This window comes from Schistocerca cancellata, chromosome 10 (genome assembly GCF_023864275.1).
Source record: "Schistocerca cancellata isolate TAMUIC-IGC-003103 chromosome 10, iqSchCanc2.1, whole genome shotgun sequence".
Lineage (NCBI taxonomy): Eukaryota > Metazoa > Arthropoda > Insecta > Orthoptera > Acrididae > Schistocerca > Schistocerca cancellata.
This window is the reverse complement of record NC_064635.1, coordinates 87,634,785-87,652,018: the sequence shown is the minus strand read 5'-3', so window position 1 is coordinate 87,652,018 and position 17,234 is coordinate 87,634,785. Positions and strand designations below refer to the sequence as shown.

Genomic DNA, 17,234 nt, shown 5'->3' with positions numbered 1-17,234 from the left:
TTCCCCCATTTAATCCTCATGCCACTGAAGAGATGAGTGAAAAAAGTATTAGTATGTGGTGTTGACAAACCACTGAAATCGTTAAAATTGAACGAAGCTGTAGGGCTCGATGGAACCCATGTCAGATTCTATACTGAATTTTGCGGCTGAATTGGCCCCTCTTCTAACTATTATCTATCGTACATCCCTCAAACAAAAAAACCATGCCCAGTTCGTGGAGAAAAGCATAGATCTCACCAATCTATGAGAAGGGTAGTAGAAGTGATTCACAAAACTACTGTGTTTTTTGTAATGAAGTACGGTCTGTAAGAAGCTGCATAAATATTCAGTTAGATCTTGATAAGATTTCAAAATGGTGCAAGTATTTGCAACTTGCTCGAAGTGTTCAGACATGTAAAATTTTGCTCTTCACAAAAAAAAAAAAAAAAAAAAAAAAACATAGTATCCTATGACTGTCAAATCAGTAAGCCATTGCTGGAATCGGTTAACTGATACAAATACCTGGGTGTAACACTTTGTAGGAATATGAAATTGTATTACTGTAGAGGTTTAATCAGGGGAAAGCAAGTGAGAGACTTTGGTTTATTGGTAGACTACTGGGGAAGTGCAATCGACCTGCAAAGGAGGTTGCTTAGAAATCTCTTGCACGACCCATCCTAGAATATTGCTCAAATGTGTGGGACGTGTACCAGATAGGGCTAAATGGGGATGTTAAGCGTACACAGAGAAGGCAGCATGAATGGTCATATGTTTGTTTGATCTGTGAGAGAGTGTAACAGAGATACTGAAGAAACTGAACTGGAAGACTCTTGAAGATAGATGTAAACTGTCCCAAGAAAGTTTAGTAACGATGTTTCAAGAATCGGTTTTAAGTGATGACTCCCATATTTATTACTCACAAAGGGTCCGTGAGCATAAGATTAGAATAATCACTGCATTTACAGAGCCATTCAAACAAACATTCTTTCCACGCTCTGTACGTGAATGGAGCGTGAAGAAAGCCCTAATAATTGGTGCAATGGGACATATCCTCCGCCATGCACCTCAAAGTGGTTTTCAGAATATAGATGTAGACGTAGATATACACTTAAGCACCAAAGAAACTGTTGAAGACATGCATATTCAAATACAGAGATGTGTAAACAGGCAGAATACGGCGCTGCGGTCGACAATGCCTATATAAGACAACACGTGTCTGGCGCAGTTGTTAGATCGGTTACTGCTGCAGCAGTGACAGGTTATCAAGATTTAAGTGAGTTTGAACGTGGCGTGATAGTCGGCGCACGAGAGATGGAATACAGTATCTTCGAGGTAGCGATAAAGTGCGGATTTTCCCATAGGACCATTTCACGAGTGTACCGTGAATATCAGCAATGCGGTAAAACATCAAATCACTGACATCGCTGCGGCTGGAAAAAGGTCCTGCAAGAACGGGACAAACGACGACTGAAGAGAATCGTTCAACGTGACAGAAGTACAACCCTTCCGCAAACTGCTCAAGATTTCAGTGCTGGGCCATCAACAAGTGTCAGCGCGCAAAACATTCAGTAAAACGTCACCGATACGGGCTTTCGGAACCAAAGGCCCACTCGTGTAATAACCCTCCTACTTCTCTGGCTAATTAAGCTTTTGCATATGACCGTGTAGCGTAAGTCCCTAATACGTGTGGAATAAGCGTGTGCTCCGAAGAATAATGGAAAACGGAGAGAAGTAGATGAAGTTATAACCGAGTCACTACTGCTCAGTACTTTAGCAATGACGATTAGAAACAAATTTCGGTTAACTTTAAATATTTTTTTGTTTCGTAAACTGATTTTTAATTAACAGTAGTTAGAGTGCGCTTAAAATAAGTTGCGACGTTTGACAGTTCTGCACGGAGCGAGTGGAGGGAAGCGTAGTCGCCAGCGTGTGTAGCTCGCGTCAGCAGCTGACCACAGTAGCCTACTCGGCGCGGGAACTGCCAGGGTCGCTTGGCTGCGTGAACAGCAAGCTGGCCAATGTGCGATCTTTCTAAAACGATTTTGAAGAAAACTCGCATTCTGACTCATCATATAATTTAAGTCGCCTGATCATGACGAACCACCTATCATTTCGTTAATGCTCATAGTTATTGTGATATTTCGGTAGTAGGTAAATTACAGCAAGAAATTCTTAGTTTGCATTAGAAAATACGTGTCGCTATGAATTTGTGTTTCATGCGTGTTAGGTTACATGTTGCTGCGTATTAAATGTAGATAATACATTTAATTACTCTTTATATTTGACAGCTGCAAAATACTACCGTGAATTCTTTACAGGTGAATGGAAAAACTGGTAGAAGCCGACCTCGGCGAAGATCAGTTTGGATTCCGTAGAAATGTTGGAACACGTGAGGCAATACTGACCCTACGACGTATCTTAGAAAGAAAGATTAAGGAAAGGCAAACCTACGTTTCTAGCATTTGTAGACTTAGAGAAAGCTTTTGACAATGTTGACTGGAATAGTCGCCTTCAAATTCTGAAGGTGGCAGGGGTAAAATATAGGGAGCGAAAGGCTATTTACAATTTGTACAGAAACCAGATGGCAGTTATAAGAGTCGAGGGGCATGAAAGGGAAGCAGTGGTTGGGAAGGGAGTGAGACAGGGTTGTAGCCTCTCCCCGATGCTATCGAATCTGTATATTGAGCAAGCAGTAAAGTAAACAAAAGAAAAATTCGGAGTAGGTATTAAAATCCAGGGAGAAGAAATAAAAACTTTGAGGTTCGCCGATGACATTGTAATTCTGTCAGAAACAGCAAAGGACTTGGAAGAGCAGTTGAACGGAATGGACAGTGTCTAGAAAGGAGGGTATAAGATGAACATCAACAAAAGCAAAACGAGGGTAATGGATTGTAGTCGGATTAAGTCGGGTGATGCTGAGGGAATTAGATTAGGAAATGAGACACTTAAAGTAGTAAAGGAGTTTTGCTATTTGGGGAGTAAAATAACTGATGATGGTCGAAGTAGAGAGGATATAAAATGTAGACTGGCAATGGCAAGGAAAGCATTTCTGAAGAACAGAAATTTGTTAACATCGAGTATTGATTTAAGTGTTAGGAAGTCGTTTCTGAAAGTATTTGTATGGAGTGTAGCCATGTATGGAAGTTAAACGTGCACGATAAATAGCTTAGACAAGAAGAGAATTGGAAGCTTTCGAAATGTGGTTCTATGCTGAAGATTAGATGGGTAGATCACATAACTAATGAGGAGGTATTGAATAGAATTGGGGAGAAGAGGAGTTTGTGGCACAACTTGACTAGAAGAAGGGATCGATTGGTAGGACATGTTCTGAAGCATCAAGGGATCACCAATTTAGGACTGGAGGGCAGCGTGGAGGGTAAAAATCGTAGAGGGAGACCAAGAGATGAGTACACTAAGCAGATTCAGAGGGGTGTAGGCTGCAGTAGGTACTGGGAGATGAAGAAGCCGAATCTCGGGAAAATGGGTTGTTCGTAAAGCGCTCCGACACGAACTCGTGCGTCAGTGAAAAAAGTAGAATTAAATATTCATAAATTCCTCGTATCTCATAAATGTTTTGAGATATCGAAACAAGATTGTGGCAAATGATAACGATTACGAGACTGTATCGTCATAAGATTAATATGCGGAATTTCCATATCTACAGCGATATGCAAGCGACTACAGATTTTTTCAAATAAACAAAGTAATTATTGAGGGTCATGGTGAAACGACGACTGCCGTGGGTTTTGTACGAGGGTAATCCCAAAAGTAAGGTCTCCTATTTTTTTGTAAGTACATAGACCTGTTTATTTCTACAATGGTTTGCATCAGTTTACAGCTTGAACATATAGCTATTTTTCTACATAATCACCATTTCTGTCGATGCATTTTTGTAGACACTATGGCAGTTTTTGTATGCCCATGTCATACCAGCTCGCCGCCATGCTATTCGGAAAGTTATGAACCTCTTCTTTCACCTCCTCGTCGGAGCTGAATCAGTTTCTTTTAACCTAGGGAACTGGACGCCAAGTCAGGACTATAGAATGGATGGGTGATTATGTTGCACTGAAACTGTTGCAGGAGAGCAACGGTTTGCCAAGCGATGTGTGGGCGAGCGTTGTCATGGAGAATGTGTACGCCCTTGCTCAGCATTCCTCTTCTCCGGTTCTGAATTGTCCGTTTGAATTATTTCAGAGTCTCACAGTACCTGGCAGCGTTAATTGTGGTTCCAGCGATTCAGCTCCGACGACGAGGTGAAAGAAGAGGTTCATAACTTTCTGAATAGCATGGCGGCGAGCTGGTATGACATGGGCACACAAAAATTGCCACAGCGTCTACAAAAATGCATCGACAGAAATGGTGACTATGTAGAAAAATAGCTAAATGATGTAAACCATTGTAGAAATAAACAGGTCTATGTACTTATAAAAAAATAGGAGACCTTACTTTTGGGATTACTCTCGTAACAAAACGTTCAAATGTGTGTGAATTCTTAAGGGACCAAACTGCTGAGATCATCGGTCCCTAGACTAACACACTACTTAAACTAACTTACGCAAAGGACAACACACACACACACACACACACACACACACACACACACACACACACGCACACGCACCTGAGGGAGGACTCGAACCTCCGGCGGGACAGGGCCGCGCGACTGTAACAATAAAAGTGAAGAAGCTACAAGTTAACTTTTATACCGAGAATTTGCTTTTCATAAGCTACTGACCTGATTTGCTCTCGGCTTTTAGTTTAATAATACACTATTTCAGCATTCTGTGGCAATTTCAACTGCATTACAATGTTAGTGAGATGAATATTTTTAAACTCGGCTGCGTTTTAATAAGAGAGGCAGATTTATCGTGGCAACAGGAGAAGTTAGGTATTCCTCAAAACTCGTCACAGTCCTTCATGAATCAATGTCCCCTTACACCCTTCTTGGTATTATGGCTCACAGCTCAAGCCGAGTCCTGTTGTGTAACATCTGCAGTGGCTTCTTTTATCGGCATTTCGATCTCAGTGACCGTAGACTTCTTGCTGTTTCTTACCACATTACTTTTCACCTAGGCCCATATACTCTGTTGGATATAAATGAGCATGATTCGGATGAAGCCTGATTAAACTATGTCCTTTACCGTTAGCTAGTTCGTCAGCATGGTAGTGTGAAGTTTTGGCTTGTACAACACTAAAAGTTCCATTAACTTCCGTATACATGGTTGGTTAAACTTTATCTCGTGGAATATTTGTTTGAACCCAGAGAAAAATATCCGCTTTTTTCCATCGCATTGTTGGAGCTTTACGCATCACAACAGTGTAGCATGGCGTTTTGTCCATTACTACTGTCGAATTCCGAGGATGTTTTGCAGCAGAACGTTGTTTTCCCAGCTGGTGAACGTGTTCTTGGACGACACTTTTATTGCAAATCTCGTATTCAGATGTACTGCACTGTTGTCATTAACGCAACGCCAATCAAAACACTTGTTCACAATACCTCACGAATACAGAACACTTGAACCCCAGAAAATACGACTTTAGAGCTGACAAACGTTGATGCATATAATGCGTGACACCACGTGATACTGTTTACTCATGATGTGACAACAAGGGCGCTTTACCAGCCGAACCGCTGGCGGCGTGGTAGGGAAAACCGCCTTGTCATTGGTGTTACCTGGTCAACGGCGTCACGTCCCCCTCCGGTCAGCCAATCGTCAAAAGTCGCAGCTATTTTAAATGCACTACAGTGGAAAATTTGGTAAAAAGGTTTTCAAAGTATGTCATTAATTAAATAACCAACAGTCGCCAGTTCCTCACCGGAATAAGAATAATTAAACTGAAACTGGACTTTTTACTCGTAAGCAATCTTATGTAAGAATATTTTTTGGCGTCATGACGTAGGTACAGTACCTAACGCACACTTTCAAGTACTTCACACGACACACGTCACAGTAGTCAGATAATAATCAAATAGCAAATGCACATACATTTTATATTTATTTTCAAAGATCAATTAAAGTAAGATTGTTTACTGGCTCTGGACAGAAACTTCCTTGTTACGTTACTCACCATAATGCTGACTGTCGTAATTGTAATAAGCAGAAAGATTGTTTGAATATACTCGTTGGTAAGGACTGTCATTTACCTAGCAGTTACTCTGGTATTCCTATGTAATAAAAGTTATAAATTATGCCACAAGCTATAAATTAGAAACCGTACTTTGACAGTGAAATTCAGTGTCCAAGTCACATAAAGTTTTACTACCCATTTTTTGATTATGAAAGTTACTCTATTTTGAACAAATAAATTAATACTGCTTTTTGAATCATTGTATTTCTGATATTATTCATACTACAGCCAAAGATTTCATTATTACGTAAGTTAGAAAAATTATGTTTTGATAATCTAATAAATTAATATTCACTTCATTTTCAGTTCATTTTCTGATTATCTCGGTTCGTCAAAAGGGATAGGATGCATACTACTTGGATAACGACTTAGGAAAATTATTTACGTGACAATATGCACGAAAACAATGTTACTTAACCAATAAAATTCCAACTACGCTGATAAGCCTATTACACTTCTAGTTATAAAAAGTCTAGATCTTATTTCAGTTTATGATGCTGTTGGTTTGTCGAGCGACTTGATTGAACGGTAAAATAAGGCATAGGTTGATCTTCTTGCCATACCATAGCCAATAACAAGTGCCCACAATACTCTTGATGTTATGTGAATTACTGTTGCTGCATTTGTACTATACCCAATAAATGTCGTACACATACCTTGCCCATATTAAACATCCGCCAAAACAACCATTTCAGTTTTCACTGCTCCGCACTTCGGAAACAGACTTTATCTCCGCACTTTCACGTAGCCACACCGGCGAATACACACAATCAACGACAACGACAGTCTCCTCGCGACCACGAACTGCTACTTCTTTGGGCGCGCTCGCACGCCCAGTGATAATGCATTCACAATTTGTTATATTCTTTGACTATAACTCTCACCTGACTAGTCCAGCGTGTCTACTTACAAAATGTTAACATTCCATTCGCATTCTCTTTTTTAAACACCAAATAGCATTTGTAACTTGACAACACATTTACAAGAATAATATTCATCGCAACTAATAAAACAAACGTCCTAAAACACGTAGAAAATGTATGATCATCCACAGAGTTGTGGTGTTATAGTGTACCCTTGATGACTGCATGACACAAAGCTTTACGCCTCGCCTGTGCCCGTGAACTCCAAAATTTGACTGTTGACTACTGAAAACATGTTGCCTGGTCGGACGTGTCTCGTTCCAAATTGTATCAAGCAGATGGACTTGTACAAGTATGGAGACAACCTCACGAATCCATGGATCCTGCAAGCAAGCAGGGGACTGTTCAAGCTGCTGGAGGCTCTGTGGGCGAGGGGCGTGTGCAGTTGGAGCGATATGGGACCCCTGATAGGGTTAGATACGACTCAGACAGGTGACACATACTTAAGTATCCTGTCTGACCACCTGCATCCACTCATGTCCATTGTGCATTAGGCAATTCCAGTAGGACAATGCGACATCCAACACGTGCAGAATTGCTACAGAGTGACTCTAGGAACACCACTCTTCTGAGCTTAAACACTTCCGCTGGCCACCACTCCCCAGATATGAGCATTATTGAGCATATCTGGAATGCCATGCAACGTGCTGTTCAGATGAGATCTCCATACCCTCATATTCTTACGGTTTTATGGACAGCCCTGCAGGATTCATTGTGTCAATTCCCTCCAGCACTACTTCAGACATTAGTCGAGTCCATGTCATGTCGTGTTGTGGCATTTCTGCATGCTCACGGTGGCCCTGCACGATATTAGCTTGAAGGTATATTTGTTGTTATGTGATCAGTAGTTGTTCACCATACCCCGTCACGGTTGTGGGTTTATTTATTTGTATTTGTAGACTTAAAGTGCGCAGCAAGTCCCGTAGTCTTATGGTGTATCTGTATTCCTCATAGTGTCTGTATTTCAGATTCTGTATGGTATATGTTTCATTGTGTCTAAATGTCTCATTGTGTCTGTGTTCAGTAGCCTAATAGTTATTAAATAAACATACAATGGTTGCCCAAAAAAGTAAAGCAACGCATGTTTCTTTCAGCCGAAAACAATGCTACGAATGCGAAACGTTACATATGTATTATCTGAAGTCTCCTGAGTGAGCGCGCCAAGTTTCCGTCATTCCTGACAGATAGCATAGCTGCAGGACAGTTTCAAAATGGCTTCGGTAGGTGATTCACGTTACAAGCAACGTGCCGTCATTTAATTTCTCACTGCAAAGAAAGAAACCGTGGGGAATATTCACAAACGCTTGTGCAAACTCTACGGAGCATCGGCACGGAGGGTGAGGTCATCAAAGGCGATTTGGCGGAGCTCCACGATTTGTAGCGGTCGGGAGACCATCCACAGCTGTCACATATGACACACCTGACCTAGCCTCCTCGGACTTAGACTTGTTTGGGCCATTAAATGATGCCATTCGTGGAAGACATTTTGAGGACGATAAGCAAGTGATTCACACAGTGAAGTACAGGCTCGGTCACCAGGACAAGGATTGGTACTGACAGGGCACACACGGAATCGTTTTGCGCTGGAGGAATGCCATAGAATGGGATGGAGATGTCGTGGAAAAATAGGGTGTGTAGATACAACACCATTCTTTCGTGTGTGTAGTTCTCATTATGTTCAATAAAGAATTGTTGGAGAAAAAAATGGGGTGCATTACTTTCTGGGTAACCCTCATATTTGTTCACACTAGTAATGAACAGTCTGTAGTTTAGTATTGATCAACTGTGCATGAACAAACATATCAAGCATAAACTAATGAAATTTTTAATTAAGACAAACACAACACAAAAAAAATCTGATTCGATTTAGTTACTAACTGTGAGGACTCATCAACAAACAAGGAGACTGAATTTTTTTTTCAAAAAGTCTATTACTCCATTTCAGTGTGAATATGATTTTTTTAAAGTTTTCTCCTACTTGAATGCACTTTATATAGCTCCTCTGCCAGTCCTCGAACACATGATGGAGGCCATTTTTTGAATCATCTTACTTTTCTTGAGCACTGCTTTAGAGTTGTCAAATCAAATACCCTGAAGCTTTGCCTTTAGTGATGGGATTTTAAAAGAAATGCATAGTACAAAATCGGACCTATAAGGCAGATGTAGTACAAAGGTAATGTTGAATTGAGCCAGAAACTGCATGACTTTATTTATGACATGGAGCTGCATGTTGTCGTGAAATCGCCACCCTGTCCAAGAAAGGATGGTCGTTTTCTTGCAACGTGCTTCTTCCGTTTAGCCAATATTGGCGTGCTGTAACAGTAGTGTGAGGGACAACTGCATGATGGTAAATCAATCCATGAAAGTCAAAAAATGTGATCACCATCACTTTCCATGCAGATGGAAGAACTTTTGCCTTTTTAGTATTGCTGAACCTGTGCGACTTCCTGCAGCATTTCCTTCAGTATCGTAATACCCATATCATTACCACTGATAATCGATTCCAGAAATGTATTCCCTCCATGAGCAAAGAGGCGCAGCATCTCGCGGCTTGTCTCCATTTGGACAGCCTTTTGTTTGGGAGTCAAGAGATGTGGCTCCCAACAGGCACAAACATGGGTCATATGGAGATGATCATGCATAATCGTAAAGACATTCCAATATGCAATTCTCAGCACTTCACTGCGGTTACCAAATGTTGCCCGCCGACCCTCACAGTCATTCACAGCAGAAGCAGAAAAATCACGCAGGCCTTGCTTAAGACAAACAAGTTGGCCTTGTTTAAAGTCCTTGAACCACCATGAGGTAGTGCCTGTTCACCGTACACTGTAGCTTTTCGTAAGAAACGTGGATGTATGGTTTAAACGAACACAGAATTTTATCGCGCCGTACTGCTCCCCTCGCATCACCATTGGTTGGCTGGATGGTTTGGGGGACGATACCAAACAGCGAGGTCATCGGTTCCCTTGGATAAGGGAACGGTTGGGAAGGAAGTCAGCTGTGCCCTTTCAAAGGAACCATCCCAGCATTTGCCTGAAGCGATGTAGAGAAATCATGGAAAACCTAAATCAGGATGGCCGGACGCGGGTTTGAACCGTCGTCCTCCCGAATGGGAGTCCAGTGTGTTAACCACCGCGCCACCTTGGTTGGTTGTCACCTCCATTGACTGGTATGCAAAATTCGAAGAGCGTCTACAAAATAGAGCATTATTGCCAACCTACCGAAACAAGAGTGTTGCTTCCTGTGGATTATTATATATAAAAACACGGTCTTTTCAAATATCCGTGTTAGAGATACGAAACTTATCACAGAAGAAAGATCAATCCTCGTGTGAAGTGTCGAGCTAAAAGCTGATTTATTTGTCGATTATACTTTAAATATGAGTTCCTGTACGAAATTTCTAGTAATTTACGACGAACCTTCTCATGACCACTCATAGTCATTCAAATACCATTTCACTGTCTTGTCGAAAGTAGACATCATGAAAACTGTAGCTGTAGTACAGTTATAAAGTTTGTAATGTAATTTTTAAGTTACAAACCTTAGAAAAATCTTTTTTGCTAGGCATCAGCAGAGTCTACATCAGCCTTCTTATTGCAACATTTGCTCTACAGTCTTTAAAAGATAGTATCCACTACTTCACGACCAAACTAAGGTCATTTATGGCAGTGTAAGCAAGCTCGCTCATTTAAATGTGTAGCCAGAGGCCTCTGGTTACTGGGGCAGCCATGACAATATTGCTGTAGATTGTCCCAATATATCATTGAGATTGAAGAACAATAGTGTCTGAAGGTACATTCTTATATTACACATTATTTTTCTGTGGTCCCTATCAGTTAATCATTTAAACATAGTGATATTCTGAAAGCTGATCTGAAAATAACATCACTGTCAGTGGACATGCCTACCTTTGAAATGCAGAAATTCACAAAACGTTTGGTACGTAATGTATGCCTCATATGAACTTAAATTAATGCCTCAATCAAGCCGAAAATATTCTGTGGAGTTGCGACAGTGTGCTGCTCATTTCGAATGTAAGGTTCAGACAGCTTCAAGTAGCACATTTATGGAGAGATTCTAATATTTTGTGACCCATATAATTGTTCATTTCGATGATTATACTGTATGACAGCACTTTGTGACTTGTATTTTTCACGTTTCTTCAGTGCTGTCCGCAATGTCATGGAGGACGACAGTGATACTGACGACAATGACGATTTGGTTACCAAACTTTATCTGTGTGCAGGAACCAAAAACACGATAAATGCTCCACAAAGCAGGAGGCATCCCATCGGAATAAAAGTCGTACAACGTATCTTGTTTATAAGCATATCATCTGCAAAAAAAAAAAAAAAAAAAAAAAAAAAAAAAAAAAAAAAAAAAAAAAATTTGCACTGTAGCAAACGTATTTGTCTGTGAAATGCGAGTATAGCATTGTTGTCATTGCAGCTTTCTTCTACAGTGAATGTGACTGGGCCTGTGTAAGCCATACCATATTGATAAGATATTTTGTAAATACCAGCCTTGCACATTAACAAATTGCCCTTCATTGACCCCTGAAGATCTGCAATCTTCAGTGTTGGATACAAAACCACTTTCACCTGAAATCTCTGGAGAATTTTCGTTATCTTGAACGAAATAGTACGAACAAAGAGAAGAAAAGCTAGAGATTATACTGGTGTGATCTCCTCTCTATCCACTTTGTGGTGTTGGATTTTAATTGATAGTGCCATGTTAATGTGTTGGGAAGAATATTACTTTTTCCTTAACACTGTATTTAGGTGGGTGAGCTCTTCAGGCAAACTGTCCCGATGTAAGACTGTGTGCAAGTGTTTGGAGCACATTCATAGTTTTCGACAAGTGATAAAAACTCAGTGGTTGCTAATACGAAGCGGTATGAATGAATGTACGATAAACTGAATGCTCCATAGACTTATCATTCCTCCATCTAATCAAACCGTCTAGGAAAGACAAATAACAATAGAAAATTAAATTCTCTTATGAATTGTGTCGAGGTGGTATAAAAACTCCATTAATCTATGTCCTCCATGAGGCCTCACTAAGAAAGTATCTTCCACAAGCCTCTAAAATACAGTTAGTGTAAGGGCCATTGATTCCATTGCTATCTCCTTGCTAGCGATGTGTGGCATTGGGACATGAGTGCATAGAATGTGCGAGTGTTTCACATGTAACTGTGGCAACTACTACTACATATCGGCATGTGGTTTAAGTGTGTCGTGTTTACTGCTTCGCAATACAGTCTGGTCGACTCTTGTCCTAGAGTGGCAAGGTGGAAGTGGTATTCGTTGTTGTTACTGTCTCCTCCTCCTCCTCCTCCTCCTCCTCCTCCTCATCCTTTGTCCTGGTGACAGGAGCTGAGAGAATCAAATTGGGATTATATGCTACTTTAAAAACCCAGTCCCAACATCAAGTTACCGATTGATCTACTTATTGTTTACAATAGTGGTACTTTGAGCATGCACACCAGTCCACCCTCTTCATAGATCATTTAAGGACATATCATGCAATTGAGCTACAATTTGAAACTTTCAGCTACCTTAAATGTAGTGGTCTTCCTACCAAATGACCTAACTGTGCCAGTATCCGCCAATAGAAGGCAAGGGAAAAATCCAGAAGAGTTTGAAAATCAGGTAGTTGCAAGATCTAATCATACCAGACACACCACTCCTAGTATCCACCAATAGGATGCTAGAAAAAAACTGCCTGCACATAATGGGTATCAGTTAAATTAATTAGTCAATCAGACTGATAGTGTGAAGGGATATCTCCAAGACATCCATAGCCTTGCATTTTCAGAAGGGGTGGGGGTTTCCCAGGTATTTGCTGCTTTGTTCAGGACAAAGGAGGGATCAGGATGGTACATGACAGACGCTACCCACTTCTTCTCGAATGCCTTTTTTCCATCCGCTACAGGTTTCCATAGCAGTGGAAGTGCGAGAACAAAGGGACATACCGACTATCAGTGCCAGATTCTGCATGAGTGTTGAGGAGAGCAGGGGAAGAGAGGAAGGGTGGGGACGACATCTTGGTCTGTGTGTGTTTGCATACATTGGTTCACACACAATCAGGAAGTAGCCATATCAAAGAGAGTGGTGGTTGTTTCCCAGGTATCAAATATCAAAAGGACGACAATTTCTGCTGTGGGGTAACTGGACTGTTCACGTGGCGATACTCGAGGCGCTCCCTGGTGGGTGAATAGTGAACTATTCCTCAGTATGCATTTGGCTGTCTTCGGGACTGCATGGGTTACATGAAATGTGTGGAAGACAGTGTTTGTGTTCTGAATCGTCTCTGCATATAAGACCCCGAAATATGACGAGTGATCTTGAAATTTAATTACTTGATTTGCTTTCGTTTGTCTACACACTTGGGGATGGACCACCTCAGTCTTTGTGATGTGGTACCAGCGAATAGTTCCCACCGGTGTTGCTTGAGGGTGCTGGGATCAGTTGCTATTTGTCCGCAGGCCTGGGCACAAGGCTTCTGGACATTGTGGGAAGCAGATGTGTTGTCGTGATGGTCCTGGAGAGGTGCATTAAGGGAGTTATTTTTCTAGCCCTGTGTATTTGCGTGGAGCTGTTGCAGGTGAGTGTTTTCTAGAGTCTCTTTGTGGTATACATGTTAGGCTGGGGTTTTTCACAATCTTTATGGAATGTTTAGGTCTTTATTAGCAATTTTTTATGATATGTTATTCCTACCGCCAATCTGTAGTACTAATCAGAGCAGGACATCACGCCTGATGTTTGTGGCAGGCAGTGGAAAGCTAGTGCTTCCTACCACCTCTTACCTCTCGGCAGAGCTGCACAAAGGGTTGCCATCACCTGATACTTCAATTGGTGATTAGTGTGAGTTCTGGGCTGCAAGCTGCATGAGCTGGTCCTGTGTGCAGGCCTCTCTCCGAGGCTGCACACGAGGCAGTACGAAAAGCGGCCGGTATATTTGTCTTGTGGTCGGTACGAAAATGCAGTCTGAAGATTTTTAACGCTTTACTTATGTGCAGTGAGCTATGTTGACGTCGATTTTGTGATTGTATTCCTTGCATGATCAGAAAAAAGCATATATTTAATTACTTCTTTTCGATGTATTTCACAAGACCAGCATCTTCGAAAACAGCAGAGAATGATGAGCTTTTGCCACTAAATAAAATGGTGATCCAACCCCTGTGAATTTAATTTTATAAATAAACAGTATATCTTGTGCTATGTAATTGACATTGGTTTGAATTTCCTTTTGTAAGATCCTTCCTCTCCTGTAGAGACAGCCCTTTTCATGCCAATATCCAGGTGGGGATGCTGGAGGGGATTAAGGGATTTGACAGAGGGGAGGGGCGTATCAATTTATCGATGTAGTTAGTCAATTAATTTGCTTTCGAAGGTGGGCAAAGGGGTCCCAGAAGGTGGGGGAGGGGCAGAGCTGGAGAGGGGGGGGTGGTGGTTGCCTGGGATCATAAAACAATTAACTCAACAATGTGTTAAGGGAAGGGGCTCATAAATCAATCAGTTTACCCCTGAATGTATGCAGCCTGCACTAATGAAATGAGCCAGCACGCTTGTTGCCCCATTACTGACTAGAGTGGTACCAGCTATAAGTGTGCATGGACAGAAGGCAGTATGAGAATTTTAAAGATGTATATGACGAGAAGTATAGGTAATTTTTACCCTCCCTTGTAAAACATTCTACGAAACATCTATGTTTATTTTGCTACCAGCACAACTAAAATTCCGTCATCACAGTACCTCAACTAGATTCTCCAGCTGGATGACATGTAAGGGTGATCCCATGATTCATTTCCTGCACTGTGGATACTAAAATCTTGTGTTTGTTATGTACATTGGTACAAGGTAAAATGACATTAATGTTATCAAATAATGTAATTATATATATATATATATATATATATATATATATATATATATATATATAATTATGGAACAGAATGTTAGCACCAATTAAATTACAATGAGAAAATTGATAAAATTCCGATTTATTACTTAAGGAAGTATTAAATGCATTAATAATACTGATAGGCAAATTATTTTATGAGAAAAGAATGTTGTGCATAATAAAAAGATTTACTTATAATAGTGTGGAAGATCTTTAGTACGATGCAAGCGAACAGATACAATAAACAGAGCAGCATTTAACAAATGATTAAGCATTGGGCAGACATTTCCTTTTTGACATCGGGACATAGATAAAATATTAAGTAATTACTAATGATATCGAAGTATGAAAGATACTGGGAAGGGGAGTCATATGAGCAGAGTGCCTGAGAAAGGGGGTGGGGGAATTCAAGTTGCTGCCGTGGTTTGACGGTTTAGTGTCGAATCTTGGCTCTAGTTTCCAGGAGACAGAGCATTACTTATATATGTGAATTAAAACGTGCTCTGGGATTAAAAATATGATGCCCCTGTATGAGTAATTGCTGATGGTCCTCGTTAGATAACAGATCGAACAGTGGCGGAGGTTACCTAGCTATGAAAGTTGTTGCAAAAGGAGATTCAGTCACTGCACTGACTATTTTACAACAATATCTAACCACATCAAAAGAAACTGCACATAGAGAGAACCTACGTTCTAAAGCTCAACACAAATAGAAAAATTAAACCACCCTTAATACACACACAACCAGAAAGGCACCATCAGGGGTCACATATGAAATATTCACACCAATGTAGCAGAAATAATCTCACTACCTATGTTACGAGGAGGGATGCTGCTCAGACATTCACAGTAAACTGCACAGTAATGAGCAAAACAGGGGCATGCAAAATACGCTGTTATAAGAATCCACTCACAAATAAATAAAATAACTGAATAGGAAGATCATGCAATACATTGCCAAACAAAACCAAACGTTATCATGACGTCCCTATAAGTCAATAGAACCCTGGTTGATTAAATCTTCTCCAGTATCAGTTAAAGACATCAACCCTGTGCAGAGCAAACCCAATCAGAGTTCAGTGACTGAGTTCAGGAAACGAGTCTTCATCCAGCTGTGTCCAATAGAAGACATCATTCAGCGACAAAGTCAGAGTCAGAGTGATGAAAAACTTCGTTTCTGTATTGTCCTGGAGCCTCCATGAAATGATTTAGCCAGTCGAAGCCCAGACCTTGGCGACCAATCAATACCCATGGCTTTGTGTCAGCCAATGAAATGATACGGAATCACCCACTCAAGTCTTCCTCTGAAAAGTACACTCCTGGAAATGGAAAAAAGAACACATTGACACCGGTGTGTCAGACCCACCATACTTGCTCCGGACACTGCGAGAGGGCTGTACAAGCAATGATCAAACGCACGGCACAGCGGACACACCAGGAACCGCGGTGTTGGCCGTCGAATGGCGCTAGCTGCGCAGCTTTTGTGCACCGCCGCCGTCAGTGTCAGCCAGTTTGCCGTGGCATACGGAGCTCCATCGCAGTCTTTAACACTGGTAGCATGCCGCGACAGCGTGGACGTGAACCGTATGTGCAGCTGACGGACTTTGAGCGAGGGCGTATAGTGGGCATGCGGGAAGCCGGGTGGACGTACCGCCGAATTGCTCAACACGTGGGGCGTGAGGTCTCCACAGTACATCGATGTTGTCGCCAGTGGTCGGCGGAAGGTGCACGTGCCCGTCGACCTGGGACCGGACCGCAGCGACGCACGGATGCACGCCAAGACCGTAGGATCCTACGCAGTGCCGTAGGGGACCGCACCGCCACTTCCCAGCAAATTAGGGACACTGTTGCTCCTAGGGTATCGGCGAGGACCATTCGCAACCGTCTCCATGAAGCTGGGCTACGGTCCCGCACACCGTTAGGCCGTCTTCCGCTCACGCCCCAACATCGTGCAGCCCGCCTCCAGTGGTGTCGCGACAGGCGTGAATGGAGGGACGAATGGAGACGTGTCGTCTTCAGCGATGAGAGTCGCTTCTGCCTTGGTGCCAATGATGGTCGTATGCGTGTTTGGCGCCGTGCAGGTGAGCGCCACAATCAGGACTGCATACAACCGAGGCACACAGGGCCAACACCCGGCATCATGGTGTGGGGAGCGATCTCCTACACTGGCCGTACACCACTGGTGATCGTCGAGGGGACACTGAATAGTGCACGGTACATCCAAACCGTCATCGAACCCATCGTTCTACCATTCCTAGACCGGCAAGGGAACTTGCTGTTCCAACAGGACAATGCACG

At 41.9% G+C, this 17,234-nt stretch overlaps 1 protein-coding gene across 5 annotated transcripts in view; it reads left to right on the top strand.

Moving 5' to 3' along the window:
- Positions 1–17,234, top strand: part of LOC126106409 (gastrula zinc finger protein XlCGF57.1-like) — a 327,990-nt gene that overhangs the window by 216,185 nt on the left and 94,571 nt on the right. The gene's annotated exons all lie outside the window — the stretch shown is intronic.